Source organism: Girardinichthys multiradiatus, chromosome 20 (assembly GCF_021462225.1).
Source record: "Girardinichthys multiradiatus isolate DD_20200921_A chromosome 20, DD_fGirMul_XY1, whole genome shotgun sequence".
Lineage (NCBI taxonomy): Eukaryota > Metazoa > Chordata > Actinopteri > Cyprinodontiformes > Goodeidae > Girardinichthys > Girardinichthys multiradiatus.
Window position 1 is genome coordinate 28544628 of NC_061812.1, and position 6000 is coordinate 28550627.

Below are 6000 nucleotides of genomic sequence, written 5' to 3' on the forward strand. Positions count from 1 at the left end.
ATGATATGCTAATTTTGTGAGATAGGAATTTTGGGTTTTCATGAGTTGTATGCCAAAATCATCCGTATTAAGACAATAAAAGACCTGAAATATTTCAGTTAGTGTGCAATGAATCTAAAATATATGAATGTTAAATTTTCATCTTGACATTATGGAAAATAATTAACTTTATCACAATATGCTAATATTTTGAGAAGGACCTGTATATAATGAAGTGGCCAGTGAATATTACCCAGTGCTGTGTGCGTTACTGATTTGATGACATATAAACCACCACATTTACAATCAAACAATGTATTACAGCAGACATCAGTGGCAGTTTTTTGATTTTGGTCATATGAGCAGGTGCCCAAGGGGGCATTAGAAAGGAGACTTTGTTATTGCTTTTATGCAGCCAATAGGGATTAGCACTGCTTGCTACTGAAAATGCTTTGCCTGAAACTGCACTGCATTTATCCCATCCCAGAATCCCAGATGTTTTCCTCTTTGTTGTCATGGGGATGGCAGAAGGAGGAGTTTGCCCAGTGTACAATTCATGCAAGAAGCGCCCCTGACAATCGTTCTCTTCTACATGTGTGGCAGCCATAGATTTTGAGGCTGTGGTTGTAGAGGAACGTATGAATTTTGACCTAACAAGTGACATTTCAGTTGATTTACCTAAAGTATAATGTCCCAGCTAATTGATGGTCTGACTCTTTAACTGATGGTTCATATCCTTTTATTTACAACGGTCATTGAAGGCACCATATGAACTCACCGTAAGAGCTATAAGAAAATTAAAATAAAAAATACAATTAACTTTTCTTTTAGTCTCGCCGAGAGCCTTTCAAAATAAAATGTAAATTACTTTGTCTAAATATAAAGAAATACTGAGCTGACTTCAAGTCATTTTTAGAACACCACTTACACAAAAATAAAAACAACAAATTAAATTATATGTTTGATTACTTTAAAGGTAATTTACACAAAGGATCTGCAACCCTCTGCAAGGTAATCGTAAGAGACTTCTTTTAGTGTTGAATGAAAGTGATGAAAACATTGTGGGAATATGCTTTTGTGGTAACTGTTTTTAATTATAGGCACTAAATTATGTTCCTACAATATTTTTGTTAAACCTAAACAATACTGAAGTATCTGTCTTTTAGTTTGTGTGTTTTATATCCAATGTTTACTTTAATTTAGCAAACTCCCATTTAGGTTTCATTAATAATTCAGAGAAAAGCCAGGAGCGATTGAGTCTGTTTTTTAGCGACAACATTAATCTTCTGCTGAAGGACACATTTAGATGCAAGCGTTCCCTTAACAGGCGTCAGATCTAACAGCCAATACTGGCCTTTGCTGCCAAGAAACCTTGTTTCCTCCCTTTACAGCCTCTAATTAGGACAACGTCGCTGGCTGTCACATATCACTATGAATGACTGCACAACTCATGGCACAATTTTAAGTGTTACAGATTCATCTTATCCTTTTTGCTGACTCAAGTCACTAAACATCTAAATAAATTCAGTTTACCTAGGAAAAATGTTGATGAAACTCAATGTACCATAACTTCTGCTTGAGTGTCTTTTAAAGACAGAACAAAGAATACATTGATTAATATATAAAAAAAAATCTGTGTGGGAAGCAAAGACACAAAGACTTTTCTTTTTATGCATGTTCAACTGATAACCTGATTTTTGTGTGAATCAGACCAGATAGCTTTTTTAATACAAAGGTCCTACAATGGTCTCTTAATGGCATGAAAATTTATTTTTAGGCTTGTAGCCAAAGTTTTCAGTACAGTAAGATTAACCTCTCCTTGAACAAGGTTTGCCACTTGTACAACGTGCCAAAGGCACTGGATTTTTTGCTTGTTCTTTTGAAAATTGTTCTTTAAATCTGCAGGAAGTTCTACCTTTAAAACCCCAATCCTATGGTCCTGCTGGAAATGAAAGAACTGAGCCGACTGCCAATGAGCCCAGAACCCCTCTGCTTTATTTTCAGGCTTCTTTTCCCTCTTTCACAAGGGCAAAATTTATGAGGCCATTACGAGTGTGGATGCAGTGTCAACGTTAACCCACTAATATCTTTATCCAGCTTGGTGAGGAGGAGGAGGAGAAGCAGAAGTCGGGTTGGCGGCTGTGAGACGACACACATGCTGCCTAGAAGACAAACTGCCCCGTTTGAACACACACATTCACACACTTAAATCAGCCTCAGCATCCGAAATACATTAGCTCTTCTCATTGAGGCTGCAAGTAAAGTAATTAATGTGACTATTATTTCTCACTTAAAATTAAATAAGAAAATGTTTAAGGCAGCAGGAAAGTGGAAACTGGTGAGATTCCAAGATAATGAAAATCAATACAGAGATGCTTGTGGCAACACAATCCTGAAATAAATTCAGCCATCTGGGGCAGAGCGCTTATCGTGCTGCTAGTGTAATGGCAGCATTAAAAAAATAAGTCTGGTATTATTGTACTTAATCTCTTATTGTCAGCAAATCCCACAAAATATGAGTGAGAGCAGAGGTTTTAATGCTCTCTTTTCTAAAAAGAAATCTCTACCGATGTCACAAAACACATCTTTTAAAGTAGATGCACTTTATTAGTTACCACTCCTTGCAAAAAATAGATTAATTCTCAGATTTGATTTAACATTTATCATGTTTAGATTAAAAATTTGATACTTCTGAGAACATTGCAGATCTTCCAAATCTCTCTGTAAATATTAGATTTACAGTTCTTGGCACTGAATCCAGTCTCTTTTTTTGCAGCCTTTATCACTTTCGCGCATCATTTTGCTAATTATTTGCTCATTTCCTTTATTTTTCTCCTGCTCTCCTCCTCATGGATCCCCTGAGGCACTAAGTCCTCCCCAATGAGCCCAGTTCTGCTCAGAGTTTTTCCTGATAAAAGGAAGTAAAAAGGCTGTTCTTCCTCACAAATGTCAGTGTAAAGTAAAGGGGGGCTCTGGGGCTGGGATTCTTGCTTTGGATGCAAGATGTCCTGGGTTCAAATTCCAGATGAGATCCATTTTATTACAAGCCCTATTTGGCAAAAGGATTGTAAAAGTCACCTTCAGATTTCTATGGATTTTGTAAACACTTTAAAAGTCATCTCTTTCAGCTTTAACAGTATTTGTGGTGCTTTTAAAAGGGGTTTACAAATCTTTGACAGGGGTACCAAAAATGGGACTCTATATAGTTCCACTTTTACTGAGTATAATTTTGATGGTAGTGTATTTTATATGCCCTGCGATGGACTGGCGACCTGTCCAGGATGTACCCCGCCTCTCGCCCATATTCTGCTGGAGATAGGCACCAGCTCCCCCGCGACCCACTATGGAATAAGCGGTAGAAAATGACTGACTGACTGACTGTATTTTATATAAATAAATCAGGATTTCTACCTGGAGAACCCCTGCAATCACATGCTCATTTCTGTACCAACTGAAATCTCTTACTAAGAGCGCCAGGATCAAAAGTTTGGGTATGTAACAAAGCTGTTAAATCTCACCACTACTGGCAGTTTGTGGTCAACAGAGAACAAAGAATCATTCACAACATTAATTCAGCTGCCCCGAGTTGTGATTGGATCCGGAGCCAAACTCTGTCATTACAAACTCCACAGGCTCTTGTCCTTCTTCATCTGATCCATCTGCTGCAGAGCCCAAACTGCAGGAGGACTGTTATCAAGCTCGCTGGCACCAGCCTGTTTTCCACGCGGCTGTTTAACAGCAACACAGCGGGGGAGACATTATGGCCTCGTGGCAAGGGAGGCTCAATGGCCGTGGCAACATTAGCTCTCATTAAGCTCTGCAACTCATTACAGCGCACCGTGGGGTGATGCTGACCGAGGGACCTGTGGCTCCAGCTGAAGCATGTCATCTCACATTGTGGAGGTGATGATGCATGCCAGTGCACGTCTATTCACTAATGAACCATTAAAGGGACCTACAGCAGCAAAACAAGTGCTTGTGTTATGCAGATAAGGGAGATAGAAGCAATAATGTTTGCCCAATGGACACAACTCTTTCTTTGATAAATCCAGTCACAGTGCCTTAAAAAATATTCATAGCTTTGCATTTTGATTCTTTTTAAATTTGGTCACATTACAACCACAAACTTCAGGGTATTTTATTGGGATTCAGCAACACAAAGTAGTACATAATTGTGAAGGTTTTCAACATTTCAGAATCAGAATCAGAATTAGCTTTATTGCTACATTTGTACAGACAAACAAGATCTTTGACTGCGGTACACTTTGCTCTCAATAATAAAGAATATCTTTTTAAATGTACATGTATACATAATTAACTTTACAATGGAATATAATGTGAGATCAGTCCAAGTATACATGGTGTTGTTCTGGAACTCTGACTGTCAAGTGTCCATCAAGGAGAAACAACCTGGAGCAGACAGTGCTCTGTAGCGCCACCTGAAGGTAAAACAGTTTGTGTGCAGGGTGTGTGGGGTCTGCAGAGATTTTAGCTGCCCTTTTCCTGACCCTAGACCTGTATAAGTCCTGGATGGATGGAAGGTCAGCCCTGATTATTCTCTCTGCAGACCTGATTGTTCATTGCAGTCTGGACCTGTCCTGTTTTGTGGATGAGCCAAACCACACTGAGATGGATGAAGACAAGACAGATTGAATGATGGCAGTGGAGAAGATGACCAGCAGCTCCTGTGGAAGGTTGAACTTCTTGAGTTGCCTCAGGAAATACAGTCTCTGCTGGGCCTTCTTCCAAACATTGTCTATGTGTGAAGACCATATCAGGTCCTCAGAGATGGTGGTTCCTAAGAACCTGAAGTGGTCCACAGTGTTGTTGAGGATGGTGAGGGGGTGTATGGGGATGGTGTTCTCCAAAGGTCCACCATCACCGTCCTGGATCAGTCCAATAAAAGTGGTGTCATCTGCAAACTTCAGGAGTTTCACAGATGGGTCCGCTGAGGTGTAGTCATTTGTGTAGAGGGAGAAGAGGAGTGGGGAGAGAACACACCCCTGGGGGGCGCTGGTGCTGATGGTTCCCCAGCCTCACCTGCTGCCGCCAGTCCTTCAGGAAGCTGGTGATCCACTGACAGGTGGAGTTTGGTACTTTGAGCTGGATGAGATTCTGGTGGAGCATGTCTGGGTCGATGGTGTTAAAGTCCGCAAACAGGATCCTGGTGTACATCCCTGGGTGGTCGAGGTGTTGTCCCATATTGACTGCATAATCTGCTGACCCGTTGGCCCGGTAGGCAAACTGCAGGGGGTCCAGCAGGGGGCCGGTGATGTCCTTCAGATACTTCAACACCAGTCACTCAAAGGATTTTAAGATCACAGATGTCAGGGTGATAGGCCTGTAGTCAATTATTCCTGTGATGGTGGGCTTCTGGGGTACTGGGATGATGGTAAAGCGTTTGAAGCAGGTGGTAACCTCACACAAAAAGAAGCTTTTTTTCAGCTTCTCACTGTAGCTTCTCTTCACTGCTTTGATCATTTTGTTTTTACTACTAATAATGAAAGTGTGGTGTACATATGTATTCATCTCCCTTGATTCAACTATTTTTAGAACCACTGTCTGCTGCTGTTACAGCTGAAAGGTTTGTGTGTCTCTACCAGCTAGAAGATTTTTACAAAGTTGCTTAAACACAGTCTGACTGGATGAAAAGCAGCAGTGAAGTCTTTCTGCTAATTCTTAATTGGATTCAGGTCTGGACTAACAAAACCATCCTAACTCTTGAATATGCTTTCATGTGAACCATTCCAGTGTAGCTCTGACCAGATGTTTAGGGTCTGTGCCCTGCTGGAAGGTGAACCTCCATCCAAGCTTTTTTGCAACCTCTAACAGGCTTTCTTCCAGTATTCCCCTGTATTTAGTTCCATCCATTCCCATAAACTCTGACCAGCTTCCCTGTTCCTGTTTAACAATAGTATCCCTGTAGCATGATGCTGCCGCCATCATGTTTCACAGTGGAAACGATGTGCTCAGGATGATGTGCAGTGTTAGTTTTCCTGCACCCAGTGATTTGCATGTAGC